The sequence below is a fragment of the Heptranchias perlo genome, unplaced genomic scaffold (assembly GCF_035084215.1).
Source record: "Heptranchias perlo isolate sHepPer1 unplaced genomic scaffold, sHepPer1.hap1 HAP1_SCAFFOLD_44, whole genome shotgun sequence".
NCBI classification, from domain to species: Eukaryota; Metazoa; Chordata; class Chondrichthyes; order Hexanchiformes; family Hexanchidae; genus Heptranchias; species Heptranchias perlo.
The window spans coordinates 5,536,386-5,552,063 of record NW_027139453.1 but is presented as its reverse complement, the minus strand read 5'-3'; the positions used below and the strand labels follow the sequence as shown (position 1 = coordinate 5,552,063).

Genomic DNA, 15,678 nt, shown 5'->3' with positions numbered 1-15,678 from the left:
ATCCTGAAATTACCAACAGGTAGGAGGGTCCATCACTCACCTTTACGTAAAAACTTAACGACTGAAATTACCAACAAGCAGGAGGTCCCATCCCTTACCCTCATCGAAAAAAATAACTACTGAAACTACCACCAGGTGGCAGTGTCCTTCAGAAATCTTTGCATGAAAGGAAACTACTGAAATTACCAACAGGTCGGAGGGTCCATCACTAATCTTTATATAAAAAGCAACTACTGAAATTACCAGCAGGCAGGCGGGTCAATCACTTATCTTTATATGAAAAGCAACTGCTGAATTTACAACAGGGAGGATGGCCCATCACTGATCTTTTTAAATAAAGTTCTTACTGGAATTAGCAACAGGTAGGCGAGTCCATCAATTATATTTATATAAAAAGCAACCACTAAAATTACGACCAGGTAGGAGGGTTCATCACTAATCTTTATATGAAAAGTAACTACTGAAATTACCACCAGGCTGGAATGTCCATCACAAATCTTTATATAAAAAGCAACTATTGAATTTACAACAGGTAGGAAGGTTCATCACTAATCTTTTTAAATAAAGTAATACTGGAATTACCAACAGCTAGGGGGTCCATCACTAATCTTTGTAAAATAAAAAAAACTAATGAAATTTCCAACAGAGAGGAGGGTCCATCACTTATCTCCATATGAAAAGTAACTACTGAAATTACCACCAGGTGGGAGGATCAATCACTCATCTTTACACCAAAAGTAACAACTGAAATTACCAATTGACAGGAGGCCCTATCAGTAATTTTTATTAAAAAAAAGGTAACTACTGAAATTACCAACAGGCGGGAGGTCCCATGACTAAACTCCAGCCAAAAATATAACTACTGAAATTACCACCAAGTAGGAGTTTCCATCACTAATCTCAATATAAAAATAAACTACTGAAATTACCAAGAGGTAGGAGGCTCCATCACTCATCTTTTTAAATAAAGTAACTGCTGGAATTACCAACAGCTAGGCAGGTCCATCATTAATCTTTGTAAAAGAAAAAAAAAACTGAAATTACCAACAGAGAGGAGGGGCCATCACTAATCTTTATATAAAAAGTACCTACTGAAATTACCACCAAGCAGGAGTGTCCATGACTAATCTTTATATAAAAAGTAACGACTGAAATTACCACGAAGCAGGAGTGTCCATCACTAATCTCTATATAAAAAGTAACGACTGAAATTACCAATAGGGAGAAGGTCCCATCACTAATCTTTACATGAAAAGTAACTACACAAATTACCAACAGGGAGTAGGGTCCATCATTAATCTTTATATAAATAAAAAGTAGCTGCACAAGTTAATCTTGTGTTTGATTGCACTAATGTAATTAGTGTAGGAGTAAATTTAATTTTTGTTTCTGTTGTCCGTTTATTATACTAGTGTCAGCGTGACTGACACAACCGATAACTGCATCTTACAAGGTCTCAAACTAGGTTGCACATTTAAGCTAGCGAATAACTTCAACCATAGTTTGAAGAAATTACATAGCGATATTCATCTCTTTTACATTTCCAAAGTGTGGAAAGGAAATTACGGTGACTGATAGTTTGATTGGTTGCTCTTGCCTGTGCGCGCACACAGCGAGGCACACTCAAAATGTGGAATCGTGATTGTAAAACAGCCGTCAAATATTCAACTTATATATTTGTGGAGTTTTCTGAGATTGTAAGACCCCTAAAAATAATCCAAAAATAAATGTGCAGCACCTGTTTAAAGTTACACAATTCATAACATTATACATTCGTGTTATATTAGTAGAACGGTGTAAAATTCCTCACCTCCTACAGTGCTCATTAGTCAGGTCCTGATATCATGAGAGATATTGTAAATATTTTCAAATAGAGGCACCAACCAAAACGCATCTCCATGAACACACGGACAATGTCACTACACATAGAGAGCAGAGAAATCACACCCAGCTCGATATTGTTTATGTAGATAGATATCAGGTTCATTATACACCAGAATTTAATATCAAAACTCAACAAAGCAAAAATTTTCAAACAAATCTGTGAATAAGATAATACAATAGCGCCAGACTGGGTAAAACCGAGTGAAGGGTCATTTAATTCATCACCTCGCTCCAGCTTGCCCTCCAGAATATTCACTACCTCAGGAACAAGTCGGGGTTCTAGCCTGCACGGTGAGTAAATCTTACCAATTGGTGCTCCCAGTCCAGAATCTCGGCCGTCGGGAACTGGGTTGTGGAGATCAGCGGGTCTCGTTGGGTTTAACAGGGCAGCTGTCTGTGCCGCAGCTGATGTGGCGAGTTGATCCTAATAGTTAGGAAATGCTCGATTCCAGAGCTAACAGCTGTTGTACTGTTGGACGAGGAGGAACTTGATATCACGTTCAACAAGGCGACGTTTTATCCCTCTCATTTTAATATTTCAGTCTAACCCTCCTATTAATATACTTATTACAGAGCATCAGAAATTTGGAACGCCTGTCACCACCATGGCTGAAGGTCCAAACAGGGGAGAAGATCCACCATCATCAACAAGAATGAAAATAGACACCGGTAGGTTCAGAACAATCTTCAAATATCAATTGTGTCCTGAAAAAGGGTCCTGATCACGAGTAAGAACCTGCAGCTCACACAGGAAGTCGAAACCGAGCAGACACTGTGTAGGTGGAGGGAAATGAGTAACCATCTAGAGGGGCAGTACAATCACAGGTGGAGTGATCCCATTACTGGAACTGTCCAATAGATACCTGGTGTTCGAAACTATAAGATGGATAGGAAGAGTGAGTCAGGATTTTCCTCCTGAGTAACAATGTGAAACCAGGGAGCAGTGGGGAGCAGCTCGAGTGGGGGAGGGTTGAGAGGCAGGTCGGGCACAGTAATAAGGGAGCGATAGTGGTGGGAGATTCTCTATTCAGGGGTATAGAGAGGCTCTTCTGAAGCCCTGAGCAGGTCCCAAATGGTAAGCTGCCTCCAAATGCCAGAAAGAACCACATTCTGGAAGAAATGGTACCGTCTCTGGGAAGTAAAGAAGAGCAGAATATATTGATGGTCGGAAGTACTAACACTGAAAGTACTAGTGATGGAGGGAATATTAAGATTTAAGTTCTAGACTGAAAAACAAAGCCACAATGTGGTTATGTCTAGATTGCTTTGCAATGGTACGCTTAAGGAGGCAAATATGAGGCAGTTCAATGTGCGACTGCAGGGCTGGAGCAGGAGGGAAGGGTTCATGTTGTTGGGCCACTAGGGTGAGTTCAGGACGAAGGGAAGGGACGGTTACGATCTGAACCGACAAACAACAATGGTTTGACAGAATGGGTACATGGAGCAGTGGGAGGGTTTCACCTGATAGGACTGGAGCATGTGAAATATCCGGATCTGAGACTAGAGAGTGGAAGTAATAAAACTTTTGGAGGAGGAACAGAAAATTTATGAAATAGTGAAAAGTTATTAGCAGGTAAACGGAAGAAGGTTTTGAAGTCGTGACAGAAGAAGTAACTTGATATTAAAAGCGAAGGAAAATGAGAAGTGGTCAACATTCCAAAGAATTGAAGTTCAGATTGTGTGTTATTTCTGTGAATCTACAAATCATTCCAAACACGTTTGGAAAGTCAGAATCATGAGAGATGCGATCTAGTGTCTATAAAACAGGGCCTGGGTTTTCAGAGGACAGGGTGAAATGTTCCTCGTTATAACGTTTTGTGGGGAGAGGAGGCCATATTTAATAAATGGTTCTATGACAGAGGTAGAACAACAACATCAACAAATTTGCATTCATATAGCAACTAAACAGGGTAAAATGACCGAAGGCACTTCAGAGGAGCGATTATCAATTTGACACCAAGTCGCATAATGAGGTTTTAGGACCGGTGATCAATAGCTTGGTCAAAGAGGTACGTTTTAAGGAGCGTCTTAAAGGAGAAGAGAGAGGCGGAGAGGTTTAGAACATAAGGATATTCCAGGGAGCTATTTGAAGGTAGAATCAATATGTACGCAGTTATGCAATAGCGAGGGAAATATCACAATTGTTGATGGGTTTTGCAGACCAGCAAACATTGGAGATGAGATAGAGGAAACTGGGGGAAAATATTTGGGGTGGAAGAAGATTTGGAGAGATACAAAGTATTTCCCTTAGTTTCTAAAAATGATGGTGGAAGTTACATTTTGATGCGCTAGAGGAGGCTGAGGATCCAACGTCAGAGATAACAGTAGAGAAGGATTTGGATCTAAATTTAATAGCCGAGGTGGATATGTCACTGGGCCCAGAGATAACTCACCCGAGGGTGTTAAAGGAAGTCAGGGAGGAGATAGTAGGGACTTTGATCATAAATTTTTCAACCCTCACAATTTTAAATACAAAATTGTTATCAAGAATATCCAGATGGACTGAAGGAGACCAAGTAAAGTCTCTGTTAAAATAGGGAGGGATGGTCAACCGGAGAACTAGAGACCAATTAGTCCACTCAATTGTGGGCAAACTCATCGAATCAGTAATTTCAGGTCGTATTAGTGAACTTTTATGATTCGAGGAATACTGGAACGGATAAATTTTAGATATTTGACATTTAATTAGACTAATTTGATATTGATTTGTTGAGACGTGACTATGTAGGCCAATGGATTGCAACACATGCGGTATATATGGGTTTTCAGAAGGTATTTGATAATGTGCCTCACAGGAGGCATCAGCCGTTTGGTATAAAAGGAAATGTCTCCGCCCTGATGGAAGGTCGATGATGTGTTTAGTTTTCTCCCATTATTGTTCACAGACCGAACACTGCGTTCACTGAGTTCTTGACAAAGTGCGATGGTTACCAACTGTTCCAGTTGACACAATTCTAAATGAATGGAGTGTAAATAATTAGAGTCACTCAGCGACATCCTGTCAATACTGACACTTACTCAGGAACATTCCATAAAGACTAATACTCACTCAGAAACATCCTGTGAATACTGATACTCACTCAATATCATCGTGTAAAAACTGACACTCGCTAAGGAACATCCTGTAAATACTGACACTCACTCAGGAACATTCAATAAACAATGATAACCTCCTAGGAACATCCTGCAATTATCCATACTCACTACGAAACTTCCTGTGAAAACTGACACACAGGCAGAAACATCCTGTAAGTAATGATACTCACACAGGACCATCCTGTAAATACTGACACTCACTCAGGAACATTCAATAGACAATGATAAACTCCTAGGAACATTCTGCAATTATCGATACTCATTACGAAACTTCCTGTGAAAACGGACACACAGGCAGAAACATCCTGTAAACAATGATGCTCATTCAGGAACATCCTGTAAATACGGACAATCACTCAGGAACATCCTGTAAACACCGACACCCACTCAGGAACATCCTGTAAATATTGACACCTTAGAATACAACAACATAAGAAATCAGAGCAGGAGTAGGCCTTAAGCCCCCACAAGACTGTTCCGCCATTCAATAAGATCATTGCTGATCATTGAACTCAACTCCACTTCTCAGCCCGATCCCCATATCCCTTGATTCCCCTGGAGCAAAGAACTCTATCCATCTCAGCCTTGAGTATATTCAACGACTCAGCACCCACAGCCCTCCGGGGTAGAGAGTTACAAATATTCACAGCAATCTGCGTGAGGAAATTCCTCCTCTTCTCAGTCTTGAATGGCCGTCCCCTTATCTGCGACTATGTCCCCTAGTTCCAGGCTCTCAGCATCTACCCTGTCAAGAACCCTCATAATCTGATAAGTTTCAATCAGTTCAGCTCTGATCCATCGAAACACCTGAGAGTATCGGCCCATTCTACTCAATCTCTATTCATAGGACAACCCTCTCTTCCCAGGAATTAATCTAGTGAACCTTTGATGCGCTGCCATCAAGGCATATCGATGCTTCCTTAGATAGGAAAGCAAAACTGTCCGCACTGCTCCAGGTGAGGTCTCACCAAAACACTGTACAATTGTAGTAAGATTTCCTTACTCTTGTACTCCAACTGCCGTGTAATAAAGGTCAATATTCCATTCGCTTTCCTAAATGCTTGCTGTACCTGTATGTTGACATTTTATGATTCTGAACACCAACATTTAATAGTTTCTCACCATTTCAAAAGTATTCTGATTTTCTATTCTTCCTATCAAAGTAAGTAACCTCACATTTTCCCACATTAAACTCCATCTGCCAACTTTTTTCGCACTAATTTAATCTGTCGATATCCCTTTGCAGACTCTTTGTATCCTCCTCACAGCTTACTTTCCCACCGAGCTCTGTATCATCAGCAAACATGGAAACAGTACACTCTGTCCCTTCATCTAAGTAATTTATATAGATTGTAAACAGCTGAGGCCCAAACAACGATCATTGCGGCTCCCCACTGTTAACCTGAGAATGACCCGTTCATCCCTATTCTCTGTTTTCTATCCTTTAACCAATCCATTATCGACGCTAATATATTACCCCCAACCCCATGATCCTTTACCTTGTGCAACAACAATTATGTGGCACCATATCGAATGACATTTGAAATTCCACCTGCACGACATCCACTCGTTCCCCATTATCTACCCTGCTAGATACATCCTCCAAAAAATCTATTAAATCTGTCAAACACGATTTCTCTTTCATCAAGACTTGTTGACTCAGAAAATCATAATATGATTAAGAAAATGCCTCTAAGTGTCCTGTTACCATTTCCATAATAATGGATTTCAGCACTTTCCCGACGAAAGGTTTCAGGCGAAGAAGCCTGTTTTCTTTTTCCTCCCAAACTTACTCAGGAACATCCAGAAGACCTTGACACTCAACGAGGATCATCCATTAAAAGCTGGCACTCACTCCGGAACATCCTGTAATTAATGACACTCAAAAAGGAACATCCTGCAAATACTGACACTCACACAGGAACATCCTGTAAATACTAACACTGAACCAGGGGACATCCTGTAAATAATGACACTCACACAGGAACATCCTGCAAATACAGACACTCACACAGGAACATCCTGTCAATACTGAAACAAACCCAGGAAACATCCTGTTATTAATGACACTCAACAAGGAACATCCTGTAAATACTAACACTGAACCAGGGGACATCCTGTAAATACAGACACTCACTCAGGAACATCCTGTAAATAGAGGCACTCACTCAGGAACAACCTGTAAATACAGACACTCACACAGGAACATCCTGTAAATACAGACACTCACTCAGGAACATCCTGTAAATACAGACACTGAACCAGGGGACATCATGTAAATACAGACACTCACACAGGAACATCCTGTAAATACAGACACTCACTTAGGAACATCCTGTAAATACTGACACTCACACAGGAACATCCTGTAAATACAGACACTCACTCAGGAACATCCTGTAAATACTGACACTCACTCAGGAACATCCTGTAAATACAGACACTGAACCAGGGGACATCCTGTAAATAAAGACACTCACACAGGAACATCCTGTAAATACAGACACCCACTCAGGAACATCCTGTAAATACAGACACTCAATCAGGAACATCCTGTAAATACTGACACTCACACAGGAACATCCTGTAAATACAGACACTCACTCAGGAACATCCTGTAAATACAGACACTCACACAGGAAAATCCTGTCAATACAGACACTCACACAGGAACATCCTGCAAATACAGACACTGAACCAGGGGACATCCTGTAAATACAGACGCTCACACAGGAACATCCTGCAAATACAGACACTGAACCAGGGGACATCCTGTAAATAAAGACACTCACACAGGAACATCCTGTAAATACTGACACTCACTCAGGAACATCCTGTAAATACAGACACTCACTCAGGAACATCCTGTAAATACTGACACTCACACAGGAACATCCTGTAAATACAGACACTCACACAGGAACATCCTGTAAATACTGACACTCACACAGGAACATCCTGTAAATACAGACACTCACACAGGAACATCCTGTAAATACTGACACTCACTCAGGAACATCCTGTAAATACAGACACTCACTCAGGAACATCCTGTCAATACAGACACTCACACAGGAACATCCTGTAAATACTGACACTCACACAGGAACATCCTGTAAATACAGACACTGAACCAGGGGACATCCTGTAAATAAAGACACTCACACAGGAACATCCTGTAAATACAGACACTGAACCAGGGGACATCCTGTAAATAAAGACACTCACACAGGAACATCCTGTAAATACAGACACTCACTCAGGAACATCCTGTAAATACAGACACTCAATCAGGAACATCCTGTAAATACTGACACTCACACAGGAACATCCTGTAAATACAGACACTCACACAGGAACATCCTGCAAATACAGACACTGAACCAGGGGACATCCTGTAAATACAGACGCTCACACAGGAACATCCTGCAAATACAGACACTGAACCAGGGGACATCCTGTAAATAAAGACACTCACACAGGAACATCCTGTAAATACTGACACTCACTCAGGAACATCCTGTAAGTACAGACACTCACTCAGGAACATCCTGTAAATACAGACACTCACTCAGGAACATCCTGTAAATACTGACACTCACACAGGAACATCCTGTAAATACAGACACTCACACAGGAACATCCTGTAAATACTGACACTCAATCAGGAACATCCTGTCAATACAGACACTGAACCAGGGGACATCCTGTAAATACAGACGCTCACACAGGAACATCTTGCAAATACAGACACTGAACCAGGGGACATCCTGTAAATACAGACACTCACACAGGAACATCCTGCAAATACAGACACTGAACCAGGGGACATCCTGTAAATACAGACGCTCACACAGGAACATCCTGGAAATACTGAAACACACCCAGGAAACATCATGTTATAAATGACACTCAACAAGGAACATCCTGTAAATACTAACACTGAAACTGGGGACATCCTGTAAATACAGACACTCACACAGGAACATCCTGTAAATACAGACACTCACACAGTAACATCCTGTAAATACAGACACTGAACCAGGGGACATCCTGTAAATACAGACACTCACACAGGAACATCCTGTAAATACTGACACCCACACAGGAACATCCTGTAAATACTGACACTCACACAGGAACATCCTGTAAATACTGAAACACACACAGGAACATCCTGTAAATACTGACACTCACACAGGAACATCCTGTGAACACTGAAACACACACAGGAACATCCTGCAAATACTGACACTGAACCAGGGGACATTCTGTAAATACAGGCACTCACAATGGAACATCCTGTAAATACTGAGACTCACTCAGGGACATCCTGTTAATGCCGACAATAACTCAGGAACATCCTGTAAATTTTAACAGTCACTCAGGAACATCCTATAATTACTGACACTCATTCAGGAACATCCTCTAATTACTGACACTCAATCGGCAAACCCTGACGGCCTACTTAGATAAGGAGAGTTACCAGGAGGCTCCCTCATTGTATCTCCCATCTGGAAAACCCCATGTATCTGTTGAAGCTTACCAGGAAAACCCTCATTAATATACAGACTTACTAGGAGACAGGTAATTATATTTTCCATCCCGGAATCCTCACCTGGATGTAGAGAATTTCAAGGAGACCCTGTAATTATATTTTACAATCCGGAAGCCACGTATAGATGCAGACATGTACCAGGATATCCCTTAATTGCATCTCCCGTCCAGGACCCCAATGTAGATATAGGCATTTGTCAGTAGATATCGTAATTACATCTCCTATCCCGGATACCACATGGAGCTTTAGAAACATACCAGCAGACCCAGTAATTACATCTCCCATCCTCGAAACCCAGCTAGATATGAAGACTTATGGGGGGTTCCTGTAATTAAATTCACTATGCCGGAAAATCGTATAGATATAGGCACTTAGTGGGAGACTCTATATTTGCATATCAATTCCTGATATAGATTTAGAGAATTACCAAGAGAGCCCCCTAATTATACCTCATTTCGGTGGGAATCCCGCAAGCAATTAAAGCCAGCGGGATGCCACTTGACGCTATTTATTTTGCTTGTTCAGGTCATTAACTGACCTGATTGAGGGATTATGTGAGGAGGGGTGGGATTTTAAAGCAAACTGGGACTGTTGCCCACACTGGGGTAAACACTCCCAGTTCAAATGGACCTGTTGCAGCTGTCAGCCTGTGGCAGCTGTAAAGGTCCATTTGACAGGTGGGGGGTGGGGGGGGGCAGACCCTCACTCATTGCAGGAGGCCACTCTGTCACTTGGGACAAAGTTTGGCCTCCACCACCCTCCTCCTGACAATCAAAGTCACAACTTGCACACTTACACCGGGGTCCAGACACATCTACCTACCTTGCGGACCCCCTCAGATGTACATTTTCCGGATGGGGGCCGCCGTAGCTGCAGTCATCACCTCCTCAGAGGGCGAACGGCATCACCAGCCCCACCAGCCTCGCCATCCACGCGGTCCACCTCTGACACGTGGAGCTCCACAACAGAGTGCTGTGACACATCCACCTGTACAGCAGGAGGGAGGGCTATCGAAGAGAGAGATGCGTCGCAGAGGGCACTACCCTCGCCATAGGGTCCACAGACCGAGGCTCAGCTTCCTGGACCTCTCTGAGCAGCAGTGCACACGGAGGCTCAGAGTCACTCGACATGTAGTCGTGGATAACTGCAGCCCCTTTCATGCCGCGCTGCTCCCGGCTGGCCCGAGCACCATCTTCTTACGTGTCGCTGTCAAAGTCACCACTGCCCTCAACAACTTCTCCTCCGCATCCTTCCAGGGTGCAACGGGGGACATCGTCGACGTCTCTCAGCCGTCTGCACAAAAGAGCCCTTCAAATACACCTACACCTACTCTGCTGTGACACAATGGGTGGCATCAGTTGTGGGTCTTCATAGTGATCCTCAGGAAAGGGCATTAGTGCACAAACCAGACAAGATTCGCGAAGATATGGCAGTAGTGGTGCCAATATATTATGTAATGTGAGTTGGTCAGAAATTCAATACAAGTAACCATCATGACAAACCCTCAAACACGCTTGTGCATTCCTTCATGCATCCCTTCATGCTCACGACATGTATGCCTTACGCTGCCTACTGCACACATGTGATGCATGCCCTGTGGCTGCAGCACAGGTAGTGGCAGGTTGAGTGAGGCTGGCCGTGAAAGAGATGCACGAGAGGGTGAGTATGAGATAGAGCCATGAGATTGTATGAGGATTCGGTTGAGTGGTAGTGGCGGGATGAGTACTGGCGAGGTGAGTAGGTGCAGGTAAGATGAGGATGAGGTTTGAGTGGGTATGCGGGGTGATGTGACAGAGTAGTGTTGGCAGTGCAGAAGGAGATGTGGGGTGGGGGTGGTGATGTGGCTGACAGAGTGTAGGGGAATGAGTAGGTGTACTCACTTCGGCTGACCTACTGAGGTCATTGCAGCGCCTCCTGCATTGTATGCAGGTGGGCGATATGTTCGTGGTGCAGGTGACCTCCTCTGCCACCTCGAGCCAGGCCTTCCTGGTGGCAGAGGCAGGCCGCTTCCTCCCGCCCGCCGGGGGGAAGATCTCTGTCCTCCCCCTCCTCCTCACCCCATGTTTTGATACCTGGAGTGAGGCATCATTAAACTGGGAGCAGCCTTCCCCCTGGGTTGCACCATGCTGTATTGTTTTCTGTTTGTTGCAGCATCTGTCAGTGGAGGACTGCCCCTTTAAATAGAGCTCCTCCAGCTGACAGATCGTACTGCGCATGCGCAGCCCGCTCGACGCGCTGATCAGCAGTGGGGAACCCGGAAGAACACGGAAGTGGATGCAATTGGGCTACGATCGCGCGGGGAGCTGACTGATTTCACCGGGCGCGTTACCCACGCACCCGATTGCCCCCCACCCCCGCCGAGAACCCGCAGCCCTGGTAACATCGGGCCCTATGTCTCTATTTATAAAGCCCAGGATCCCGTATGCTTTTTAAACCGCATCCTCAACCTTCCCTGCCACCTTCAACGATTTGTGCACATATACCCCCAGATCTCTCTGTTCCTGAACGCATTTTAGAATTGCACCCTTTCGGTCATATTGCCTCTCTTCGTTCTTTCGACCAAAATGTATCACTTCGCACTTTTCTGCGTTAAATATCATCTGCCAAGTGTCCGCCCATTCCATCAAGCTGTCTGTATCCTCTTGAAGTTTATTAGTATCCTGCACACAGTTCACTACACCTCCATGTTTTGTTTCATCTGCAAGTTCTTAAATTCGGCCCTCTACACCCAAGTCGAAGTCATTAATATATATCAAAAAAGCAGTGGTCCCAGTTCCGACCACTGGGGAACACCACTGTACAACCCTCCAATCCGAAAAAAAATCGTTCACCATTATCCTCTGTCATCTGTCACTTAGTGAATATTGTATCCCTGCTGCCCCTTTTATCCCATGGGGCTTCAACATTGAAGACAAGCCTATTATGCAGCACTTTATCAAACGCGTTTTGGAAGTCCATATACAAAACATCAACCGCATTGCCCTTTTCGAACCTTTCGGTTACCTCATCAAATAACTCAATCAAGTTAGTTAAACACGATCGGCCTTTAACAATTCCGTGCTGGCTTTCCTTAATTCATGCACACTTGATCAAGTGACTATGAATTGCGTCCTGGATTAACGTTTTTAAAAGTATCTCCACCATCGAGGTTAAACTGACTGGCCTGTAATTGCTGAGTTTATCCTTACTCCCTTTTTTGAAGAACGGTGTAACATTTCCAATTCTCCAGTCCTCTGGCACCACTCCCGTATCCAGGAATGATGCGAACATTATGGGCAGTATCTGCAAAATTCCCATCCTGACTTCCCTCACCAACCTAGGATGCATCCCATCCAGACCGAGTGACTTATCTACTTGAAACACAGCTAGCCTATCTAGTACCTCATATTTATCCATTTTTAGCCCATCCAGTATCTCAACTACATCTTCCGTTCCTGTGATTTTGGCAGCATCTTCTTCCTTGGTAAATACTGGAGCAAAGTACCCACCTCTCCCTTTACTACCCGTTTATTCTTTACATGCATATCGAAGACTTTTGGATTCCCTTTTTTGTTCGCTGCCAGTCTATTCTCATCGTCTCTCTTTGCCCCTCTCATTTCCTTTTCCACTTCCACTCTGAACTTTTGACATTCAGCCTGATTCTCACTCGGTATTATGAACCTGACGTCTGTCATACGCCCCTTTGTTTCCTGTGTCACTATATTTTTCGTTATCCATGGAGTTCTTGCCTTAGTTGCCCTACCTTTCCCCCTCGTGGGAATGTATCTGGACTGTACCTGATTCATCTCCACTTAAAAGGCTACCCAATATTCAATTACAGTTTTGCCTGCCACTCTTATTGTACATCTGGACGATGCTGTTCCTCTCTCCTCACTTCTCCTTCAAAACCCATGGCTCCACCCACCGTTATAACATTACATATGTCATTTAGATTTCCACCTCCTTTTAATCCCCGAATTCTCCTCTCCAGCAATTTAGTTCTTTCTGTAAATCTTTTCTAAATCTGCTATTTATTTTCCCCATTTTACCTGCCTGACTCAGTAACTGAGTCATTTTCCAAATGAATTGCTTACTTTGCATACCAAGGTACAAAGCCACGTCATCATCACAATATATTTTCGGAAGGGACAGAAATTGCTCGAGGGAACGGAGGTATCTGTTTTTGTTGAAGTCCGAATTCAACCAATATTCTGTCCGAAACAAACTGTGAGACAGGACCATGTGTCACATGAGGAGAGATATGCCGAATATTCAGCTCTGGGACTGAAGACTTCAGATAAAATTGCTATGTGGAGTTCAGACCCGGAGATATTTCGTGCCAGTAATGAAAGATATCCTTAATAGTCCCTGAACTGGTACAGTTGCTCTAAGGTGCCATTCAAGTGCCTTCAAAAACCTATTTAAATCGCTTTTAAAAAATATTTCTTCAAAGTTATTTTCTCCACCTGTTTCTTTCCCCTACACTGTATCTGCCTCACGTTCTGCGTGCTGTTGAATTCTTTGTAAAGCAATTTCCGATATCTATTTACAAACAAAGCCTGACACTGAATACACACCGAAATTGAACACCGTCAACACTCTGAACACTGTCCCCACTCTGGAAACACAGAGCCCACAGGAAGCGGGGTGGGAGGCGGTGTAATCAATGTAGCTGTGAGAGCCGGTTTTCTTAATAAGTTCCTGAATTGACAGCGTTGCTCTGAGGTGCCGATTATGTGCACGCAAAAGAAAACCTATTTCTTCCAAAGACTTTTCCTCCATTTTCTTTTTAACCCGCACTCTCTCACACATTCTGCGTGGATTCGAATTCTATGTAAAGTAATCTGAGGTCTCTATTGATTAACAAAGCCTGACACTGAATACCGACCACCACTGCATAAGGACCATACTCTGAATAGAGGCCCCTCTCTGAACACAGACTCCATTTTGAAGATGTCTTTCTTCGTGTACAGGAAACTTTATTGTACATCTGGACGATGCTATTCCTCTCCCCTCACTTCTCCTTCACCCTCCATGGCTTCACACACTATTGTAACATTACATATTTCATTTACATTTCTCCCTCATCTCCGTCATCTAATATTCCTCTCCTCCACTTTATGCTGTAAATCTGCTTGTTATTTTTCACCATTTTAGTTGTTTTTCTCTGTAAATATAACATTCTGAACACAGACTTCACTCTGAACACAGGGCCCCACTTTTATTACAGACCCCACTCTGAACACAGCCAAAATTCTGAACAAAGAAACCACTCTGAACACAGGCCGCACTCTGAACACAGGCCCAACTCTGAACACAGACCCCACACTGAACACAGGCCCAACTCTGAACACAGACCCCACACTGAACACAGTCCCCACTGTGGACGCATGCCCCACTCTGAACATGGACTCTACTCCACATACAGGCATGACACAGAAAGCAAACCCAACGCTGGACACAGACCCCACTCTGAACAAAGACCCCACACTGAACAACGAACCCATTGTGAACAAAGAACCCACTCTGGACACAGACCCCACTCTGAACAAAGACCCCACTCTGAGCAAACCCCACTCTGGACACAGACCACAGTCTGAACAAAAAACCCACACTGAACAAAGAACTCACTCTGAAGATTCCTGTGTTAGTGTTGACGGGGCTTTATTGTACATCTGGAAAATGCTGTTCCTCTATCCTCACTTCTCCTTCACCTCCGTGGCTCCACCGATCTTTGATACATTACTTATGTTATTTACATTCCCCCGTCCTCTTCATTCCGAATTCTCCTCTCCTCCACTTTCGTTCTTTCTGCAAATCTTCTTTAAATCTGCTTTATATTTTTTCCCATTTTACCTGCCTGGTTCAGTAACTGAAACATTTTGGTCATTCTCCAAATGCATTCCTTACTTTGCATGCCAAGGAACAAAGTCACCTCATCGACAGAATATATTTTCATATGGGATAGAGATTGCTCAGGGGGAACGGAGCTATCTGTTTTGTTGAACTTCGAATTGAACTAATATTCTGTGCGAAACAAACTGTGAGGCAGGACCTTGTGTCATATGAGGAGAAGAACTCAGAACATTCACCCCTGAGACTTAAAGATCTCAGGTAAAATTGCTATTTGGAGTTCAGAGCCTAATATATTACGTGCCAGT

The 15,678-nt window shown here is 43.3% G+C and overlaps 2 long non-coding RNA genes across 3 annotated transcripts in view; one reads left to right on the top strand and one right to left on the bottom strand.

Moving 5' to 3' along the window:
• LOC137312864 (uncharacterized) overlaps positions 1–15,678 on the bottom strand; it is a 1,008,715-nt gene that overhangs the window by 556,216 nt on the left and 436,821 nt on the right. The window lies entirely within an intron of this gene.
• The window catches only part of LOC137312867 (uncharacterized), a 46,383-nt gene continuing 33,166 nt past the window's right edge, over positions 2,462–15,678 (top strand). For both annotated transcript variants that reach the window (XR_010960886.1, XR_010960887.1), the window contains exon 1: positions 2,462–2,553. This is a non-coding gene — a long non-coding RNA (uncharacterized lncRNA). The remainder of the gene's footprint in view (positions 2,554–15,678) is intronic.